Genomic DNA, 23,688 nt, shown 5'->3' with positions numbered 1-23,688 from the left:
TCTGTGTCCAGACCTAAACCCACAGAACACATAGTCTACTTGCTTGTACAGATGCATGCTCTTTAACAGAACAATCAGATTTAAAGCAAAACAAAACAATCCAAACCACCACATTTCACAATGGCTAATTTTCCCTCTCATAACCTTGTTTTTGTAGGGACAATGTCACATTTTCCTAATACAGATTTCTCTTTGCATTCTGTGATTCATTCACTCCATGGTCTGTGGATGTAAGGCAAGACTCCCCAGTAAAATCAATGTTAATAAACTTCCTTTACTTATTTGGGTCTATTTCCTATCTTCAGAATTAGCAGCAGTTTATCAATAGAATGTGAATTACTTATATCCCCTAATATAGGACTTTAGAGTAGAGGAGGATAATCTCTCTAAATCTCTGCATCCCTAGGGTAGACAGGCTGGCTCTTTCAGCGAGTAAATCATAGTAGGAGTCAATGTGTCTCCATTGATTATACAGAAACCACAGAAAAAGACGACCCTGGCACCTGAAGTGCCCAGTTAGTAATGCTTCATTAAGATTTAAGCAGATACAATCTTCTTCCGTGCAATACAAGTACAGCCTTGCTTGAGCTGAGAGTATGACTTTCCTTTAGAAACTGAAGGCATGAATTTCACCTACACTTCCCTTTCCCACAGCTAAGCCACAGCCTGGGGTGTTTGGTGCTGATAGGTGTTTGAGACAGCAGCCTTTCACTAACTGTATCAAGAGAGACTAACAAAAAAAGAATTTAATCATATTTGACAAAATATAATAAAAATATAAAATAATAATAATAATTATTATTATTATAAAAATATAATAAAAATGGGAGAGTAAAAAATTTTGTAGAGACTTAAATAACTAAAGCTTTAAGTTATCACCTTAAAAAAGAAGAGAGTCTGTTTTGTTGTTCTTTATTTCTGATTGGAGTATTTCAGACAACAGAGGTGAGGTGACACCAAAGTGCATGGAATGAAGGTAGGAAAATATATCTCTGTATTTTGAGGTCATGCCTGCAAGGAATTGAATACAGCTGCAGGGAAAGAGAGAGAGGTCATCACATATGCTGCTATATTTCTCAGGTCTCCTCAGCCCCTTCTTTCTCCTCTCTTGTACCCCTCTGTTTAATTCCATTAACAGAACATACCTGTTAAAAAAATACTAAAAATTAACTCCTGGTCTTGACAACTACATGTTTGGATTCAGTTTATGAAAGACCCTTCACAAACCAACCCCTACAAGATTTGCAAATCCTACTTATTGTTGAGTTTGCAATGGCTCGTACAAACTCCTGGCACCAGAGACTGCTTTGCTGACATAGAAAACCGTGGTCAGAACAGTGGGGTTAACAAGTTTTCTTTCTGAAGTGTATCTTGGGATACTTAATGTACAGCTAGACAGCTGAGCTGTTGTACTGGCGGTAGGCTTCAGAACTTTCCATCTCATATTTCATAATGCACTGAGTGGCAAAGGTACAGTGTTTCAGTATTTACACCAGACAGGAAACCAAATGGAAGGACATATGGAGTCTTTAACTTTGACTGACCCTCTGCCCAGGTCCTGTGGCCCACCTCTCTCTTGCAGACTTGGGGTCTCCCACAGAGACACGTGCCCATCTCTTCAAGATGGTTTCAACCATGACTTTCCCTCTACTCTGCTCATGTTCTGAGCTCTTCCTGTCCCTCAAAAACATATGTATCTTCTGGCCCCGCATCATCCTTTGATATTCCAAACCAAAATTTCCCACAAACAGGATTTCCAGGAAGGCTGATTAATGCAGAGGCTATTTCCTTAAATATTGTTCCTGTTATTGCTGCTCCGAAGAGCATGGAGACACAATATGGGACAGAATTGCTCTATGAAAGGCATGAGAAAATAACGCATAAATGCATTTAATCTAGGTAACACAGGACCGTATTTCCTGTTCTGGTAACCTCCAAGAGAATGGTTTACTAAGAAATCTTCTCAAAATAGATGATCACGATTCTCCAAAATGAGGCTGAGCCACAGAACTGTGTTCACAATCAACTCTGATTACCACACAGTGTATTACCCCAAATCATCGCATAATGTGGCTGCATATGGTGGGACCACTGTTTTTTTTTGAATAGTAACAGTTCTGGAAACAAATATAGTAGAAAGAATTTTTATATGGCATCTCACAGGCAGTTTTTTATTACAATGTCGAGACCACAGCAACAGCAATAAAACAGGTATATTCATGAACAACAGAACCATTGAAGCTTAGCTTCATATCTTGGGTCAAACTCCTGGCATCTTTGATGTTTACTAAGGATTAAGTTTGTATTTTGGCCTCTCAGTTGTATTTCTTTACTGTATTCAGTCATCTACTTTTACAAACTTGTGGAAATTCAGTGTCTCTGGGGCTTCTGCCTGTGTGACCAGTTTTCCTGCATCATTTTAACTATGTAAAGGCTGCTTTCTATCTAAGAAAGCAGGAATCATCAATTTTATTGCAGTCAATGAGATCTGTGGTGTTTAAACACCCATGAAGACTAGACGACTGAAAAGAGATTTTATTTTTAAAACTTCAGCCCTAGACTTGTCAGTAGCCTGCTTCAGTGTTGGATTTTGCCCGTTGCAGTTAATTCCTAAGTAGTGTGACTGGGCCCTGATTCTGATCAGGAACTGTGGCCCCTAGACAAGGTTGTGAACAACCAGTAATTAAATATGAGTGCATTTAATGCCAGTGAACAAGCAAAAGAAATTAAATCAAAATACAAAATAAATAAAAAAAAATCTGCTAGTACAGCATGGTTGGGAACTAATTTAGTATACATAAGTCGTTAAGAAGGAAAAAAGTAGACAGGGGAGATTTGCTGAGTTTCCAAGCAGCTTGTTAGCATTCGTGAGAGTGGATCTTTAGGAATTATCATGTCACACAGCTAGTTCATAACCTAGATGAAGGATTCTGTATGTCAATCAGTGGAACTGTAATCACCCAAAAAAAGAGATGTCTAAGACTGTTTTCTGAGATTAACCAACTTTGAAGGAATTTAGAACTTTAAAGGCAAAGGAGCACAGGAGCTTAATGTATTATTTTCTCATTCTGCTAAAGAGGAGAACTTTTAAGAAGACACGCAGGCTTGCCATTGTAAAGATCATTATTAGTAAGGGTGAGATTCCCAGCATGAAGAAGAGCAGCTGATTGCAGAAAAAAATGTATTTGGTTCTCTGCTCTTTTCCCATTCCGTATTCCACAAAATACCATTGTATACAGCGCAGGTTGACAGACTATGCTGCCAGTGCTGACTTTCCAAGATGTCTTTGATACTCATAAAGACAGCATCTTCATTAAAAAAAAAAAAAAAAAAAAAAAAGAATAAAACCTGTCAATATGAGAAGAAATACAGCTTCATAAAAGGATAATTAACTAGGTCACAGGCTGGCAAAGAAAGATCTGCAATTATTATGTTGAGTGCATTTAGGAAAAAGGCATTTTGACAAAAAGTCACAGCAGAGCTTCCAGACATAACAGGGTTTGATTAAGGAGAAAAAATAATCAGAAAATGACAGTGAAAACTCAAAAATAGATATATGTTCAAAAGTTTTAAAGCATCTAAGGTTTCAAACAGAAATTTAAAGATCAAAAATAACCCGCAGCCTAATTTTAACTAAAGAGATGTTAATGCCTTTGGTTAAATATATATAGGGAGAGTTTGTTGCTATTAAACCATTTTGATTACATTTTGTATGTGTTTTTTGCAATTTTTTTCTTCTTCAGTCATTCCTGGGGGAATGTTACACAGGAAACATGGTCTGTAGTTCTGATGCTTCAGCCAGTTACAGGCCATCTAAAGGTGCAATTTTAGACTCCAAAGCCACTTTAAGTCTATCAGTGAACAGGACTGCACAGAAAACATAGGGCTTCCTTACTCATTATTCCCAGTTACTCTCTTCTCCCACACTTGCAATTCACAGGGATGGATCACAGGTCTAATTCAACTGAGTATTAAGTCGGTTAAAAATGTAAGGTCTGCCTTGACATATGGCTGCACTAATATTATTGCCAGTACAACAGTGGTAGCATAAATGTCTATCTAGCATAAAGATGTGGAGAGGTTCAGCTATTTTAACAGTAGCCTGTATGTTGACTTGCCATCATCATGGAAACAACGTGTAAGAACCAGGGTAATTAGAGAAGCTGGGTCTAAACTAAGAACTTCCATTATAAAAAAGCTAATCTGCTTTCTTTTGCAATTTATCCTTCAGGGTTTTTTTTTCACTAAAGGTTTAAGTTTTACCTTTATTACAGTAAACACATATCTTTTTACCTTTTGTCATTTTATTAAACAATGTGGGCAAATCAGAGTATGCGTTTCCATTGGCTGCTTTTGTAGGGTTCCATTGGCTTTGGGGACAAATATGAGTGTCCAGTGCTTGGTCAACAAGGAGTAGAAGCTCATGAAGCCTTCTGAACCAGTCACATGTCTCGGGCATACATTAATGAAACTGGCACATGATTTATTGACTATTGTCTCCCACTGAAATTAAGAGTAGTTCCCTAGAAGGAAGCTGTCCACAGGACAACTGTCACTTGCAGGTCTTTATCAATAGGCCATCCCATCCACAATTTTATTTCCACAGTAGTCATCAATAGACCTTGCATAAGAATTTTCTAATCATTATGTATGATATATATAATATATGATATTATAATCAGATATTTCCTAATCATTAAGTCTGAAAGTGAGAGATTTTCTTAAAGTCTTTGTTTATATTTATATTAGTACTCTTTCTGTTAGCGTGATAAGGTATTCAAGCCACCTTGTGTACGCCTGCATTTTAAGTATCTAGTGCAGTAGCTCTCCTAAAGTAAGTATAAATGCTTTTATATTTGCAAAAGTGAGAAATGTCTACAAGTTCTTTAGAGAGCCAGCACACCTATACAAGGTATCTACGGTGGGCACAGTTTTGCTCCCTGAAGGTCTTCAAAACTCTTTTCTCCTCTATTAACTGTACAAAGAAACATATGGCCTTACCTTACAAAAATCATTTTCTGAATCTTAGCTTCTTGTTCTCCAAGAAAATGTTATTGTATGACTGACATGTCTCAGCATTATATGGAAAAATATTTCCTTCTATTATTTCAAAAGTGAGAATTTTAATTTTTATTATTTCTTTGCCCCTTGGTTCCCGGACATAAAACAAGGGGATCAGAAAATTGTCCTTCTTCTGCACAACACGCATCATTTTATAGATCTTTCCCTGCCACTATTTGCTTTCTGAAGTTTCATAACTCGGTCTTTCAGTCTTTCTTCAGAGGTCCTAGTGATTGAAATGCTGCCCGCTTTTCTCTATTTTGTGCCTCCCTTTGAGGTGGGATTATCTGTTTCTGGGTAGAGTATTCCAGATGAGGCTGTGGCATTGGCTTTGCAGGAGATTGTTTCTACCTCATTTCCCAGCATTTGTACATCCACTTCTTGTCTTTTCTGGCTGTAACTGCACGGAGCTCACTGAACAGCAAGACCCAGATTGTTTTTCTGGACTCCCATACTAGACATAAAATCCCTTATAGTATACAAGTAGTTCAAATTTTCTTCACAGTTTCGTTTCATTCAGTTCTTCAGCACTGAACTTCACTCTCTATTCAGCAAGTTTTCAGTTCAGCTGAACTTCAATTTCTCTTTTTGGACTTGATTAATTTTTTTTTTCTGTACACTTGCTTTCTTGTTGTTTAGCCCTCTTTCTAATGCATTAGTACATTACTAAGCAAAAAATAGCATATATGAAAAGCTGAGACACCCTGCTTTTAACCTTTTGTACTGATGAAAATTGATTGGTTTTTTCCTTCCTTTGTTTCCCCTTACCCAGTTCGTATACGTGGCTGTATAGTATTGTCAAGCAATAATAATTTAATTTGTTTACTACCTTTTTTAGAGACCTTGTTAATGGATTTTTGAAAGGTTAAATAAATTTTCACTAGGATCCCGTTTTCATTTTTATGCTTTGGAGGAATTCTAATTCATTAGAAAGAGAATTTACTATAGCAGAAATCAGTCTGGTTAGCCTTTCTCATATCACCATTTACAGTTTGGTTTATTATTCCACTTTTAAATATTATTTTAACCAACTTATTAGCTTCCAAATATGCCTGTGGCTTACTTGTCAGAGAGTCTCTGGATGACTCAGGGTATCATTCTGAAATATAAAGTAGAATATTTTCTACCTCAACCCATCTAATCTATTAACTTTTCTTAATGACAATTTTTGGTAGTCGGTCTGGTGTTTTATTCTCAAATTTTTTGGTAGTCTTCCAATGTTGTCTTCTATTTGCTGAACAAGCTGTAGCAAGAACAAATGAAAGTAAATTTGAAGGGTGAAACTCTGCATCTCAATATTTTTTCTGATGTTACTGACCTATGGAAATTGTTAGATGCGTCAGCAAATAGTTGCATTCAGATTTGACACCCTGAGCAGATGAAATCATCTAACAAAAACTGCAATGAAGTAAATATTTGAAAATCTGAGAGAAAACAACACTTTTGTTCAAAGAGAAAAAGTTCGCTTTACAACAGCTTGCAGAAATGCCAGTTTTGCATAACTCAGGCAATCCTTTATGAAAAGAAAGAGGGAACAAACACACTATTGTGATGGTAAAGTTAAATACATTTAATGTGGTAGTGATTTATTGCATTTATTACAAGCTCACCTTGTTTTATTTGTGTAACTCTTCAACAATATCACTGTGGAAGACACAGTATCTTTTTTGTTATCATTATTCCATACCCATCAGCAAAGGAATAAAAATGAAATATGAAAGATGTTGAGCTCATAATCCCCTGATTTTCCCTAAGATGGCACCACACTTAATGTGATGCCTCTAAAGGCACATTTTAGCTGTAAGTAAATTGATATTAACATCTAATGTAAAACAAGAATATAGAAGTTTAAGCAAAATGCCTGAAATTGAGATAGCATCATATAATCCAAGAGGATCAAATAGATAGAATTTTATAGTAAGCACTGCACGTTATGATATAGTGGTTTATTCAGTTTCCCACAAAGATATTGCAATAAGCAGTCAAAGCATTTTGATATTTCAGATAAAAACATATATTCTTGATTTGATACTATTAAAGATGATGGAAATCTGGCAGAGAAAAAACAAGGGATATTTGTCTTTATGGAGACAACTGCTAGTACAGCCACTCACAGATTAGTGCCACACTCATCATATAATTAGATAAAGCTCTTCTTTTGTTAGCTGAAAAAGGTACCCGATGTGATCTGACTTTAATTTTCACCTCAGCTAGCCCCAAGAGTCTAAAACAAAAGCATTTTCCCTGGACTAGGCTTGCAGAACTGATCCCGATATTAGGCACTTTGGAGATGAGAAATGTCATATACGTTGTATATATATTATTAAAATCAGCTGTTTCTTCTGCAAAATTGTATAGTAACGCTGAAAGTTGGCCTTTTCAGTGTGGAATCACTGACACTTTCCTAGGTCTTCTCTGGAAACTCTGGAAGAGAACTGCCAGGCATCCAGACATGAGAACATGTTAGACCACTACTAACATAGAAAAGAACTGGGAAAAGTAAACAAGCATTTGCACTTTGGAAATGCAGAATAAGAAGGGGGGGGGGGGCAGGGGGAGGAGAAGGGAAATAGATAATAAGTGAAAAAAACCCTGTATTATTCGCATCATTTTGACAACATGCAAACATGCTCCACATAAGCAGAAAAGAAACTTTCATAAATTCTATCAGAAAGTCTAGTGAGATTGTTTCAGAGATACTGAAAGTTAATGTTTTATTTGCCTGCTTGATTAACAGCTTTGAATCCTGCACCCACAATTTGCTTGTGATCTCACTGTTGAACAATCAGTAAACGACCCTGCAGTCTACGAGCTCTTCAAGACTGCAGACCATCACTAGCAGTAACTGATGACTGTGCACTAATCCTGTCACCCAAAAGCTCTTGCAGCTTATTTTCTACCACCAAGTCTCAAATCTCATGCCCCGAGACTGAAGTTTTCTCGAAGTGATATCTGTTTCATACTCTCCTGGGGAGAAGCAGATGGAGCCCCTCTTCGACTCTGTATGAGACATGACCACTGGCCTGGCAGACAAAATTAGGTAGATGTCAGAGAACCACCTTGTCTTCAATGGAACTGCAAATCAATATCTCATCATTTTATTTGTTCCTTCTAATTGACCAATAATCAAGATAAAGTGGCTTGAAGTGGTAAAGAGCCATTACAAGTTCAGGAGATATAAAAGATGTATTGGATTTTAAGTGGCAACACCTGATAAATCTAGGTATTTGAACAAGCACTTCTAGTGTTAATAGTGCTTGAGAAATTCCACTTTAATCTCTGAATGCCAGCAAGAATATCTGGCAATAATCTCTGATTCCAACATTGCTCTTAATGGTGGAGAATTTACCTAACAAAGATTTAATTTTGTGTTCAACTGAATCAGCCACCTCCGTTTCATGTATGGCACAGTATATGACAGTGGTGGTTGAATAACTAGATAGGGTCTTAAATATCTTAAATTTATTTTACTTGTCTTTATACATGTACAAATGTAGTAGAAATGATCAAAAATACACTTCAAATTCTCCCCAAGGTAAACGCAGGATCGGGAGGGTTAATACGTAAAAAGAGATTTCAAAGACAGACAATGAACGATGAGCCTGCTGATGAAGTACAAACTGAGAGGCATCTTGGTTTTTATATGCTGGGAAACACCATGTATACTAGCTTTCAAGGGATTTCTCAAAATATATTATAGGGAGATTATACAGACAAAACAGAAAAATGTGGAAAAAAAAAGAAAAAAAATATAACACGGACTTCCTAAGGTGATTAAAAGCTGTGGGCCAAACTGCAGACCATCTGCACAGATCCTTGATGCTTCTAACTCTTCTGGGAAATGAGAGGTGAGAAGATTGTGTAGCAGTCTCTGTTGGTGATCACCAGATTAGCAGGTGAAATGGCAAAAGGTATGTGCAAGAAGTTGTCCTGGTACTCTGTAATCTCCTGAGGCATTGCAAGCTTCATTCTGCTGTGGTGAATGTCTAGTCCCTTGCAGAGTCACCCCAGACTGGGGAAAATCGTCCTATGGGACAACTGCTCTTGCATGAGCTTACTGTTGAGCTTGTTGTTGAACTTCTGGAAGAACTTAATGTGGTCTACCAGAACATGTGAGTTATCAAATGCACAATCACAAGCTGATGTCAGGGCTCTGACTGCAACATCATATATATCCCCAGATATATCCCAAGATATATATCCCCATCAAGACAAGATTTGGCTACCTGAGCTCAAGCCAGCTTTTGGTGCAGCTCTGTGGCCTCAAATCAGAGCTGTGTGAGAAAGAAACTGTGAGAATGGGGACATGTCTCCTTTCCTTGGGAGGTGCTTTTAAGTTCAAGTACTCACCCTCTTTGGGTGTCTGGATGTCTCACTTCAGTGTCATAACAACAGCACACAACTTTGAGGTCTTCATGTCGATCTATATGTTACATGTAAGGGGGAAAGGTAGAACAACTTGAGGACATTGCGCGTAGCAATGTAAAATAGTGCAGTAGCACGTCCGGCCCCATTCCTGCATTCAAAAATGTCTAGAGAAAAGAGTAAGGCAAATCTGCTTTGTCTCTAGGATAGGTTACAGTACAATAATGTTCTTCTAATCAATTTCAAATGACGATTATTAAAATAAACTTGTGTTGGTGATACAAATGACCATCTTTAGTAGAGTGTACACTATGACTGGCTCCTTCCATTGTTATGAGTTCTGGGTGGTTTTTTTCTTTTTGAATAGATTTCCGGTTCTAAAACATTTGTCTCGTCTCTGCTGCCTTGATTTTCTTAGTTGTTCTGGATTCACTGTCTCCTTGTCTTTAGCCTTTGTCATCTTATTTGCTGACTTTTCAGATGCTTGTTTGGATTTAGACAGAGAATTTTTCAGTCTACCTGATCAAGATGAAAATTCAACATCAAAGTTAAATAATTATTCTTAAAGAGATTATAATTCCAAATGGAAAGAGAAATTCAAGGCACAGAAAACTATTTCTCTATATATGTTTATATCAGCCTATTACAAGTCCCTTCATCTGCCAGGCATCTGCAGCAGCTGTTGTAAGTTGGTTGGAGGACCTCTGGGCCCATAAGGGACTGTCTTTTCTGAGCAACGCTGGAGCTTCATATAGCATCAGTAAATTCGCAGATGACACCAAGTTAAGCGGCAGTGTTGATCTGCATGAGGACAGGGAGGGTCTACAGAGAGACTTGGATAGATTGGATCGATGGGCCAACGCTAATGGAATGAGCTTCAACAAGGCCAAGTGCCAGGTCCTGCACTTGGGCCACAACAACCCCATGCATCGCTACAGGCTTGGGGAAGTGTGGCTGGAGAGCTGCCTGGCAGAAAAGGACCTGGGGGTTCTAATTGACAAGCGGCTGAACATGAGCCAGCAGTGTGCCCAGGTGGCCAAGAAAGCCAATGGCATCCTGGCTTGTATTAGAAATAGTGTGACCAGCAGAAGGAGGGAGGTGATTGTCCCCCTGTACTCAGCACTGGTGAGGCCACACCTTGAGTGTTGTGTCCAGTTCTGGGCACCTCAATATGAGAAAGACATCGAGGTGCTGGAACGAGTGCAGAGGAGGGCAACGAAGCTGGTGAAGGGCCTGCAGAATAAATCTTATGAGGAGCGATTGAAGGAGCTGGGACTGTTTAGTTTGAGGAAGAGGAGGCTGAGGGGAGACCTCATCACTCTCTACAACTACTTGAAAGGACATTGTAGGGAGGTTGGTGCTGGTCTCTTCTCACAGGTAATTAGCGATAAAACAAGAGGGAATGGCTTCAAGCTGGAGCAGCGTAGGTTTAGGCTGGACATTAGGAAAAAATTCTTCACAGAAAGAGTGGTCAGACACTGGAATAGGCTGCCCAGGGAGGTGGTGGAGTCACCATCCCTGGATGTGTTTAAGAATCATTTAGATGTGGTGTTAGGGGATATGGTGTAGGGGAGAACTTTGTAGAGTGGGGTTGACAGTTGGACTCAATGATCCCAAGGGTCTTTTCCAACCTAAATGATTCTATGATTTGTAGGCAGAAAAAATCAGGTCCTTAATTTGAGGAGGCAGAGGATATAAAAAGAGAGACTGTCCTGGCCTCTTGCATACACTGGTAGTCAGCAGTATCAATCTTCTGAATAATGTCATGTTGAGCTGATTTATATAGACTATCATCACTTTAAAAGTGATGGAGAGCAGAGTTGAACACAGAGACTTTACAGCCTTGACAGGTTGCTTGGTTCATGAATTCAGATGTATTTTTAGAATAGACTGTAAAACTTCAAAGCAGGTCTCTGCCCATTGCAAACCACCTCAAAGTCAGTGGTCCTAAGATCTTCCAGGGAAGCTGATCAGACTCTTTAAGGATTATTCATTTGTTTTATTTTAATCTTTTGAACATTTTTATATAGTATCTTACTAGATGAAGTACTACTAAGCTCACAAAATCAAAGGCTAGTGCCCCCTTTTCACTTTTTACCAGACTACTTATTTCTGTAATGAGTTATTTAATTTTCAATTTCCTTTAAGCTCACCCAAAAGGGTGTTTATGATCTTCAAAAGAAAGTCTATTTGTGATATTATGTAAAAGCTAAGACTGAATTCTAATATAGATGATGAGTTCAGGTTTTAGGGTATTATAAAAAAACAGCAAAGTTAATCATGATGACCCCAGCTGATTGGATTGTTAATCACCAGAAAGATAGGGCTGGTGGATCTGGTTTTGCATATCTATTCTTTGCAGAAGCTTAATTTATTTTGGCAAATAAGAACATTATAGATCTCTTCTATATCTGTGTCTAATTTTTCTTTGAGATTACCAAAGTGACAGTGAGACATTGATGCCATCTCCTCTGCAGTAATTTCTCCATAATCAAAGAAACATATTTGTATTTGGAGCTGGCATATTTGCATCTTTCTGGTTGTCTTTTCCAATATAAATAACAAAGATGTGAGCAGAGCCGCTTGTCTTTCCTCTCATCTGTATTTGGCTAAAAGATATCTTCTTATATAGTATATGAACTGAAGCTAGGATCAACCATGTTCTAGCAAATAAATTTCAACCTTGGTTTACCTTTCCTCTATCTTCAAATAAAACAGCATACGTGTCTTTCAAATGAAATTATTCATACAATGGCAAAATAGGGAAAGAAAACAAGTTTACTTATTTAATTTACTGTCATTTAGGAACCACTAAAATTTTTTGTCTCTTAATACAATAGTTTGCACTCAGTGGTACCAAGATCTTCTGGATAAATATTAAAATATTTATATTATGATATTCCAACCGTGCAGACACAGAAAGTATTCATTATGATAAAATATAAATAAAATCAAAGGTTAGAATAACCACCAGACAGATGTGTTTGTTCCCAAATTACTGTAAATTTCAGGAATAAATTTCCATAATGTGAAACAGACATTCTCATTTCCTGGTGCACCTTTTTAACAAAAGGTTTTTAAGAAATGCACATAGAATGGAATAACTGGAAAATATAATGTAAACTCAGATTCTTAATTTGTGTTCATTCTGGAGCAGATTAAAAATAAAAATAAAAATTAAAAAATGGAATTCCACAGGAAAAAAAAAGGTGTGAGTGGGTGTATGCATGTGTGTGTGTGTGCATGTACAAAGCAACTTCTTCACAAAGCAGAAGAGCTTTGAGCCAGTAATAATGCAATAAAACACAAAAGAGTGTGATGTGTATTTAAATTAATGTTTTATGAGCAATGTTTGGCTGTATAAACAGAATGACAGTAGCTTCTTTGGAAAGAACTATTTGAACCTCGTTTAAAAATATTTCTCCAGCCAAAATTGTTTGATTTTGATAGTGTTGAAATAAAATGAAATTTATTTTTTTTCAACTAATGTTCATTGAAAGTTTGTTCCTGTGAAATATTTTCAGCAACCCACATATTTGGGTTGCTGAAAGCATTTGTTTTGTTATATGTCTTCTATTGCACGTAATGAAGAATGTTTAGTCTCATTGGCAAAAATGCCTTAAGGAGGATTGATCCCTCTTAGCCCTTCACCAATTCTGCACTATTCGTGTGCTTAGCCAGCCTTATTCTGAGGCCGCCTGCAGCCTCAGAATGGACTGGGAATGAAGGTCAGCAGAAGAGAAACACTATCAGCAGTCTCGCAGCTCTCATGGGCAGAAGGTTCTCTGTAAGAGCTGATCTTTATTCCATAGTACCCATGCAAAATGCACTTTTCCTGAAGTCAGACAGTCCTTATGTCTCAAAACTGACAAAGTTCCTGGGGGAGTTCACTTTTGTAACACTACCCTTGTCAGACTTAATCAGATCTTGTATCAGTTAGCCATCTATATTTTGGTTGTGTAGTCTATATAAAATACACTTGTAAGCTACCTAAAAGACATCTCTGCGTGTAAAACATGATAACTGTCCTGATGCATAAAGCAGACACTGAGATTGACCCAAGTGTTTCTTAAAGAAGACGCACTGTCACTCAAACCAACGCATAATACCCTGGTGATCCAAATATAAAAAGCTTTTTAGAGACTGCAGTGCACAGTGCATTAGTTGGTAGGTGACAGTAGCTATTACTTGTCTGCTGTACAGCATGCATAAGATTTAAAGTGAATTTTAAAGCTCTATCACAGGAAAAAATAGGTGTGCTCTTCTGAGGTCCCTCATAGAATCATAGAATTGCCTAGGTTGGAAGGGACCTTTCAGGTCATCTAGTCCAACCATCAACCTAATTCTGACAAAAATCATCACTAATCTAAACTATGTCTCTAAACAGTATGTCTACCTGCCTTTTAAATACCTCCAGGGATGGTGCCTCAACCACATCTCTGGGCAGCCTGTTCCAATGCTTAATAACCCTTTCAGTGTAAAAATTTTTCCCATAATTGCATTAAGATCTCATCCTCTTATTTCCTATACATATATTGGTTTATATATTCATTTTTGCTTGACCAATGTTCAGGCACATTTCTGAGCGGATGGGTGGATGTCTTTATTTGGGCAAGCGAAGGCTTGGAAGGTTTTCCAGCCTTTACCAGTAGCTTTTCTCCAACTCTGTTATTGACAACATTTCAGCTCATGAAGACAACTACTACTATTTTTAACTCCCTAATACACATGGTTACCCTAACCTTTAAGGTTATGGGACAGTAAAACAAACTAAAATGAAGTAAAGGAAGTTAGGCTGAAGTAGATAGTTTAAAAAATTTTCATAGAAAGGTTGAGATGGAAACTCTAGAAGAGACAACACTATGGATTGTGGTAATGTTGCAGAATAACACACAGAGGCAACAATTAATCCAGACTCAAAAATAAGCAAAGCATCAGATATGAACATATGTTCTAACTTTAAATGCACATATAATGCCTTTAAATAGTTCCTACCTTCATAACTCTATCAATCAAGCAGAGATCAGACAGGTAAAGTAGACATCACTGTTGGATATAGGCGGTATGTTGCATACTAGAATCTTTAAGGTTACTTTTGGCTACAGAAAAATGTATGCTAAAACTGAGGCTGACAGGAAGAGAAGGATTTTGCTCTCTATACACAGCTTATTCACTGTTGTTGTCAATGAGTCAGCATGGGCTGGGGGCCACTGGGGTGGCCACAGGTGACCACACAGCAAACACTTGAAGGCCATATCACTATTCCGGAACCCAGATTTTTAAAATTTTTTTTAATGAATGCACTCTCTGTGTCCAGTTCTGCTGAAAAAGCTCATCTTACATAATAAGTTATTCCATGAATATTCTTGGAAAAATTGATTAGTCAGTAACAGCCTGAGATACTCCTCAGTATACATAAAGACTAAGTATTTAGCTCAAAGTATTTAGCTAAAGTATTTAGCTCAAAATACAAGCTTTGGGAGAAGTTGAACTGGAATCATATCACACTGTCTCAAGGCAATATTGTTAATTCCTTTAACCCAATAAGGTACAATTTCCTGATGTGGTTGAAAATGTCAATTAACAGAACACCTCTAAAGTTCTTGAAGGTCCTTTTGCTTTTCAACTAGTAGATTGTTATTGAAACACTTTTTGTTTTGAAAATTATTTAAAAATTGAAAATTATTAAGTTGTTCTCTGTTTCAAGACTTCATTTTCATACTGAGGAATTAATATAGTTGCAAATCATGAGTGCAAATCAGTTAAAATGCATTTTTATTCAGAAGATTTACCATTTTGAGAGAGAGTTTCTGTTGTGACTTCTCTGTTCCTACTTTCTCTCCTTCTCACCATCCTTCATATCTGCATGGTAAGAGCTATTTCATAAAATCATAGAATAGTTTGGGTTGGAAGGGACCTTTAAAGGTCATCTAGTCCAACCCCCACCACCATTAGCAGGGACATCTTCAATTAGATCAGGTTGCTCAGAGCCCTGGCAACCTGACTGGAATTTTTCCAGGGATGGGGCATCCACAACTTCCCTGGGAGACCTGTTCCAGTGTCTCAGCACCCCCACATAAAACAATTTCTTCCTAATATCTAATCTACATCTCCCCTCTTTCAATTTAAAAGTGTTACCCCTTGTTCTATTGCTACACTCCCTGATAAAGAGTCCCTCCCCATCTTTCCTGCAGGCCTCCTTTAAACACTGGAAGGCTGATACAGGGACTCCCCAGAGCCTTCTCTTCTCCAGGCTGAAAAACCCCAACTCTCTCAGCCTGTCTTCACAGGAGAGGTGCTCCAGCCCTCGCATCATCACCTCCTCTGCACTTGCTACAACAGGTCCATGTCCTTCTTACACTGGGGCTTCCAGAACTCCCCCTACAGGTGGGATCTCATGAGAGAGGAATGGAGTGGCAGAATCACCTCCCTCGACCTGCTGGACACACTTCTTTTGATGCAGCCCAGGATATGGTTGGCTTTCTGAGAGGCGAGTGCACATTGTTGGCTCATGTCCAGCTTTTCATCCACCAGTACCCCCAAGTCCTGTTTGATGATTTCTAGGTTCCTTTTTGTACTATTATTTTGACAACCCAGCCAGTAACATCAGATTTTTGTTCAGTGAGGAAAAAAAGAGTCATTTTCATGGCGAATAGCTACAGTAAGTACTTCCTGGAAATTTCACACTGTTCTTTAAGAACTGTGACGACAACGGTAGTCAGGAACAACAGGATAAGGGGCAGAAGAGAGCTGAATTAATCTTTAGAAAACTATGAAGAATTGGCAGCCGGAGAGAATGAAACTGATTGAGCTTTTCCATTCTGCTCTACTGATACATCTCATGCAGTGTGACTCAGCTGATTCAGGCTACACACTCAATCTGTTTTGACAGAAATTAGGTTCTTTAGAAACACATGTATTGTGCATGTATGGGTGAGTGAGAACGAGACGGAAAGGAAGAGAGTTTGTGGGCATATATACATAATAAATACAACTTTATCTTCCCATCTTTTTTGCAGTCTTAGTAAATATTAGTCACACAATTAAAATTAGTTTTGTGCAGTTGCACAGCCAGTTGCAGTCAGCTGGTGTAATCACCAGGGCTGTGGTCAGCCAATGCACTGTTCTACCTGGAGATACTGCACATGTTGTGGGCAGCAGCTCTTCGCCCCTCTCTAGGCAAACAGTGCAAGCATATCACCTAATAGTTTTGTTTGATGGCCTTTCAAGACCAGAAAGAATAACTCTGAGACACTGTTTAACCTCAGGTGTAATATGAGACACAGAATAGCCTAAAAAGAGGCAATATCTGGACTGCTATTTCCTACAAAGAGACATAAAAAAGTGTTCTTCCTGATGTCCTGAGAGAAAAAGCACACACTGTGCTCTTTTAGTTTCTCAAAATTCCCCACACACAACCTTGTTTTCTTCCTCTTAACTCTGAATCCATTTATTATCTGTAATGATTTGACAAGCAAATGCAGTTTAGTGTCTGGTTTGTTTGTGAAGTGTTCGTTCCTTGAATTGCTGAAACTGGTTACTTGTGTTGTGTGCTTGGTGATTGAAGTTATAAAATATTTTTTCTGCTTCTGGGCATTGGCTTGAAACTTGTACAGTAGAAATAAAATGAATGCCAAATAATGAATTAATCTGCCTAGATAATAATATATTTTATCATGATATTATTAATCATTTACATATAATAAAAAAGATTCTGATTGTTCTGGGTAAGCACCCAGGTATGTAAAGTCAACATTAATTGGTGTGCCTTTTCAAAAGTGTAATTTTTCAATGTTTTCCTACAGGTAGAGTAGGTTTATTTTATTTAGGTGAGCAAAATTACCACTAAATCCTCCTGAGATTTTGTAGTTATGCTTCTGTACATGAAGGATGACCTTATTCTTATGTGATACTACCTTTCCAACATAGTGTCTTGTCTAATAGCCAGGACTGTGTCTCTTTCAAATATAGAGTGTCTGAAGTTCTGCTGATGGTAAAAAGATGAGATATTTAGATATATATAGTTATTTACTGTAGCATGTAGTCATCATGATGCATCAATAATCCAATTTATCTGAGTTCTTTCCCTTGATAAAAAGGAGTAAAACCAAAATGAACAGAAAAACATGTTTTTTCACATTCTTTGAAATCAATCTGCCAGATTTCTATTAGCAACCTTTTTCAAAGGTTTTCGTCATCTCCCAAACCGGCTGAAAACACAAGTCCATTTTAATCGTTTTTCTGTATCATATATATGACACACATATACAAGTTCATAATACGTGGCAGAAATTACAAATTTAAGAAATGCAAAATCTATGTTGTGTGTTTTGTGTTTGGTTTTGGTGTCTTGACTTAAACTCACAAAATACCTATTAATAAAAATGATGCTTTTGTCTTCTGAAGTTCTGATTTTGTGTAAAAATTGCTGTATTTCCTCTTGTTTATTCAAAAACTGTTGATAATTTTGTATTCTTATATTTTCTCTATAATTTATATATCTTTCCAATCTTATAACCCGATTTAGTTCAGTTCATATTGGGAGTTTGTTTTGGTTTTGTTTTCTTTAATTGGGGAAATATTAAACTGAAATCCTTGTCTATTCCTGTCACAGCCCCTTTTTGCTTTCCTTGAAATTTAATCCATGGCATTTGTTTTATTGACTTGAGTCTTGAGAAAGTGCATGATTTGAAGGAGCAAGGATTTTGCTCTAGAAAACTTTACGTAATGGAAAATCTGGAGAATTTTCCCTCCTCTGGCTGTTTAACACATGATCTTCTCCTCACATCCACCTTTTCTGGCTTCAGAGAAAACCCAATATAAGTGCAGAGAGAATGAAAGTAGCAGCCAGAATGCAGTGTCATAATATCACTTAGAATCAGAGTGAATGCATACCATCCTGAAGCAGAAAACAGAAAACATATGGGAGATTAAGGGAAAACAGTGCATTAAAATGTGCATATATGAATGTTTCATTGGCTCCTACTTTTTATAAATTTTCTTGTTCAGAACAACTCATATCAGCTATCATTTGTAATGCAGCCTTTCTAAGCTTTAGACTTTAGGAAAGGGGGATGGGTCTTGGAAGCATAGTAGTGCGGCACTTTGCTCAGTTGTGAACATTTTCCTGGACTTTATGAGGCATATCAGGCTGGTCCCATATGACCACACACACAAAACCTGTTGATGCTTAGATGTGACCTTTTTTGCATGATAGGTACTGGCTAACTGGTTGATTACAAAAGATGCTATTGTTCTAGATTTTAGAGTGTTGTTTTGTGTTGTTTTTTTTTTCTTTTTTGACTTATTTTGATTTGGAGCAATAATATCTGTTTAAGAAGGAAGGCTGTATTTTGGCAGAGACTATGCCAACACAGGAAGGCAAAGATAGTATTGTACCAATGTCCTCAAACAAGGTCTTCTATACCTTTTGTCAGTGACCCATAATTTGTTGGAACCACTTTAAAGACTTCCCATACATGTAGTTAAGCTACACTGTAGAGAAATATTCCAGCAATGAGAGTTACTTATCTGTCTCATTATGACATAGTTTATGTAAGAAAAAGAATATTATGTTAATGCTTGAGAGGAAGATGTATTGTTTGCTAGGTTGCTAGGCTGCAAGGATGACATGGAAAAAATGGCACAAATATTTTATATTTCAGTTAAAAATACCCTTTTTCATTTTTTTAAATGAAAATGTGGATTATTACCTTTATTTTTTACACATACCTAGGGCTCCATTTAGTTCAGCAACTGGTATCATGCTATTCAGAACAGGTGTGAAATCTGGGGGAGGGGGGAGGGAGGAAGAGCAAGGCAGAAACAATGCTTAATTACAAGAAGAGCAGAAGGAAAGGAAAAGAAAACTGCCCTCAAAACGGTCATATACAATATATTTTGTATTTCAATAAGATAAAAAATAATTGCACCATTTACAGGACATGAAAAGCTTAACATATGTAACATATTTTCTCCATTCAGATGAGTAATATTCATTTTCATTTTACACACTGAAAATGACATAGAAAGATACTAATAGAATGGAACTAGTACTTTAAAATGTTCTATGTGCAATATTTAAGAGAAGCATTTATTGTGATTATAAATCTTTGGGTTTAGCCATTGATGTCCTTTAAAAAAGGAAAAATATACTCTTAATCAAAGCACAGTTTGTAAAGTGCATACCATACAAAAAATGCAGGACAATATGTATTTTCACTGATAGCTTCAGGCCTTGTTATACAGTGCATGTTTTAAAACTCTGCAAATCATCTTCTGAGATATGCTAGGAGATAGTTTATCCATGAGCCAGCAGTGTGCCCTTGTCACCAAGAAGGCCAATGGCATCCTGGGCTGCATAGGGAAGACTGTGGCCAGTAGGTCGAGGGAGGTCATTCTCCCCCTCTACTCTGCACCGGTGAGGCCACAACTGGAATACTGTGTCCAGTTTTGGGCTCCCCAGTTCAAGAGGGACAGGGAACTACTGGAGAGAGTCCAGCGTAGGGCAACCAAGATGATTATGGGACTGGAGCACCTCCCTTATGAGGAAAGGCTGAGAGAGCTGGGACTCTTTAGCCTGGAGAAGAGAAGGTTGAGGGGGGACCTGATTAATGTTTACAAGTATCTAAAGGGTGGGTTTAAGGAGGACGGAGCCAGGCTCTTTTCAATGGTTCCCAGCGACAGGACAAGGGGCAATGGGCACAAGCTAGAACATAGGAAGTTCCGTTCAAATGCACGGAAAAACTTCTTTACAGTGAGGGTGACAGAGCACTGGAACAGGCTGCCCAGGGAGGTTGTGGAGTCCCCTTCTCTGGAGATTTTCAAGACCCGCCTGGATGCAGCCCTGAGGGATGTGGTTTAGGCAATCCTGCTCTAGCAGGGGAGTTGGACTAGATGATCTCCAGAGGTCCCTTCCAACTCTGAAGATTCCGTGATTCCGTGATTCCGTGATAGAACAGAAGTCCCAACCAACAAAAAACTGTATTTTCCAGGGTATAAGAACGAGTACTGGCTGATCAAAGGCAATAATATTTGCTTTGCTATTAGGGAAATTTGAAGAAATTTCAATACATTTCAGTTTCAAATCACAAGCTTCTAATATTTAAGCTAAGGAAGTCACCTTTCACTATCATTGAAAGAAAGAAAAGAGTTTGGACTGTTCTAGATCTACTTACTCAATTGAGTCAGCCATGGGACTCATGAAAAGGCTGCTGAGCAGTGAGTGATATGCACAAACATGTGTTCTTATGCTTCTGTACTCCCTCTTGGGTAGCACATCCTTAAGCACAAGAGGAAGATTTCTGTGTACAGCCTTTGGTGCCTAGAAAATCTAAAATGTTCAAGCTGGTAACAGAGGTTATTTGGGGTCTTTGTTGGCAAAGTAGGCACTTAAATCACATCTCTACTATTAAGTAAGAGTGGAGAAGGACTACTCTCTGGTCTACCAACTGGCCCAGCACAGTTCATCTGTAGACATGTACATCTTTTCCTTTTTCTGCAAAGAACAGCATGGCCATATCAAAACTGCTTACTGGTCGCAGTGCTTGGAATATGCCTTTTCCCAGACAATGGCTAGACACTGTCTGAAAATGTAGGAGTTAGCACCAGCCAAAGCTGTGGAGGCAGTGGGCTAACAGCTAGACACTATGGGTGAGACTTCTAGTACTCAAATCTGGCTTTGATCCCTTTTTTTCCTTATCCAGATATGACTGTAAATTCCATCTCAGCTGCACTATAAGTATTCAAGGGTTAAATCGGTACTTTCCAGTGATGTTCACTCTTACAACTACTCACACTTTTTCATGCCATTTCTCAAGCCTGAAAAAGACCTGAGAAAATGGAGGATCTTTGTGGGAAGGGCTGAAGACCAGCATCTCCTATCTTCTAGGCTAGTTTTCAGGACACTTTGAAGGTTTCACCCACTAATTCTTGGACATCTTACAGTGTTCTGCAGAGGTATCTTGTACCACAAATCTGAAGTTTCTTTTGAAGAAAGCAGAGCATGGGGGTAAGAAGGCTGACAAGTATCAGCATCTCACCCTGAAGCAGGATATGACCGAAGTTCATATCCAGATAGAACTCTGAAAATCTTAGTTTCCAGGTAGCCTCACTGGTCAAAAAAGAGCAAAATGAGGACTGGCATATTAGAAATCTCAATATAGATTGCAGACAAGGTTGAACAGGGCTGCAATAAAAAGGATATGGAGTGGGAGAGAATTATCAGAGAATAGATCTCAGGTAAAGATACAGTCATGCATTCTTTAAAAATATGAACAAGAGTTCAAATGCAATTTTGAGCCAAAGCTGAGGACTTGTGAATCAGAGCAGGAAGATGATGTGTACAACCGTGATTGAATATATCAAAATGTTCACAGAAGCCTACGAATGCATTATTTGCTTCTGCTCTTGAATAAGTGTTTATTTCCAGTCTTCCTTAAGTAGACACATGGGTTTGCTTGTTTCCTGTTACCATGTATGGTGTCCAGTTCAATACACTTCCTATAAACTGATGTACTTTTTCAAATATGATTCATAAATCAACTTACTACTCTTACACCTATTCTATGAAGAGAAAATGTGGATTCGTATTGAACAGGTCTACAGTGTTAGTGATCAGGAAGGAACATCTGTGAATATTTATCTGTAAGCAGAGCCAACGTTCCTGTCTCCAACCAGTAGACTATGCTCACTGACTAATTAAAAATAGAAAAACAATTATGTTATTTCTTTTATTGCTGCAAGTGTCAATATAGAAGTTGAAGCATTAAAAATGTGGTGGGGGATATAGTCAACACTGGGAAAACCTCTTGCTGTTGAGAAGTTTATTTAAGAACAAAAAGTACACACTTTGCTTAGTGTTCCTTCTCATTAATCATTTACTGTGGATGAGAAACCTTTGTAAGCAATTAAAATTGAATTTGTAATGAAAAAAATTGTGTTCTACAAAATGCAGTAGGCAAAAGCTACCATAAGGAGATAATCACAAGCCATAGATTATTGATAGAGGCTTCACTTTATCACCTAACAACCTTACCCATACCTGCCACAATTGCAAACAAGATAAGATAAAAGATTTGTGATTCTGTGACTAATATATTGAAATTAATTATACAAATTAAGCTGCTACTGACACTAATATAAATTATAACCAATGAGACTGAAACATACTGAAATCAAACCAAACACTCAGCTAGATTGCTCTTTTTAGGTGTCAGTTTTTGAATTTTCAGTGCTTAACAATTTAATCTAAGTTTCCTTTTTTTTATTAAAAGCAGGTCTAGGAAGAAGGAAAATAATCAGCTGACTATATTGCTTTTCAGTCTGTGATAAAGGAAAGGTAGTTACTAAGCCTTTCAGATATTCTGAATGAATACAAAAAGTAATTTTTTGGTATAAAACAACCTAGACAGCAAGTATCTAGTCAGTAAAAAATGTACTTCAAAACAAATAAGTGGAAAATAAAATGGGAAGCAAGCAAACCTCTGTATACTCAGTCATACAGGTTTTTCATCACCTTTGTTTCTTCGTGTCCAATATATTTTTGTATGATCACATGTGAAACTTTTCTGTGTCTGAAAGGCTAGTTTAATTCTTATGACAAAGACCATTGCTCAGAAAAGAATAAGCAAAGGAAACTAAAATCAACATGTTTATTTTGCTTTTCTGTTTAAAATGTGATAATAATTGCGTTAATCCCAGGTCTGGCAGCCACTGGTTACATAGCATAAGATAACAGCATCTTTAATGTGTTCCTTTTAGATCCCAAATGTAGACATCGGTTCTCGCTGTTGCAGACTTATCCCCTGGTCTACAGCTGTCAGTGTTCAGGCACCCTAATGAGTGTTTTAATGCTGTGGACTGGATACAGTTTTATTTGAAGGGAAGCAGCACCATCTATTGCAAACTCATAGTTTAGCTCTAGATGATACAAAGAGCGGAGCTGGTCTGAGCCCAGTTTTAAACTCTTTCTTGTACTTACTTTCATATGTTTTTCCCGCACCAGCTTCAAATGAGGTTAGGATTGTTTGTGTATGATAAGGTACAGGGACAGGGGTGTGTGGCATGTGTGCGTGTGTCCAATAAAAAGGTGCATCCGAGAGACTTACCTGTTTGCAAACTAAGATAAGGTAACAGCATAAGCCTAGACCTGACTAACTGTCGCTTTTAAGTGACTTGGCTGGAGTTTTGATTTCTGAAGTGGGAGGATAGTCAAAAGTTAAGAATATGTTTTACCCAGGCAATATTCTCTCAAAATTTGCT

At 37.7% G+C, this 23,688-nt stretch overlaps 1 protein-coding gene across 1 annotated transcript in view; it reads left to right on the top strand.

The window, feature by feature from the left end:
- The window catches only part of NALF1 (NALCN channel auxiliary factor 1), a 501,564-nt gene that overhangs the window by 457,349 nt on the left and 20,527 nt on the right, over positions 1-23,688 (top strand). The gene's annotated exons all lie outside the window — the stretch shown is intronic.

This window comes from Chroicocephalus ridibundus, chromosome 1, assembly GCF_963924245.1.
Source record: "Chroicocephalus ridibundus chromosome 1, bChrRid1.1, whole genome shotgun sequence".
In the NCBI taxonomy this organism is placed as follows: Eukaryota; Metazoa; Chordata; class Aves; order Charadriiformes; family Laridae; genus Chroicocephalus; species Chroicocephalus ridibundus.
The sequence above is the reverse complement of the archived record's forward strand: the minus strand, read 5'-3'. Positions and strand labels throughout refer to the sequence as shown.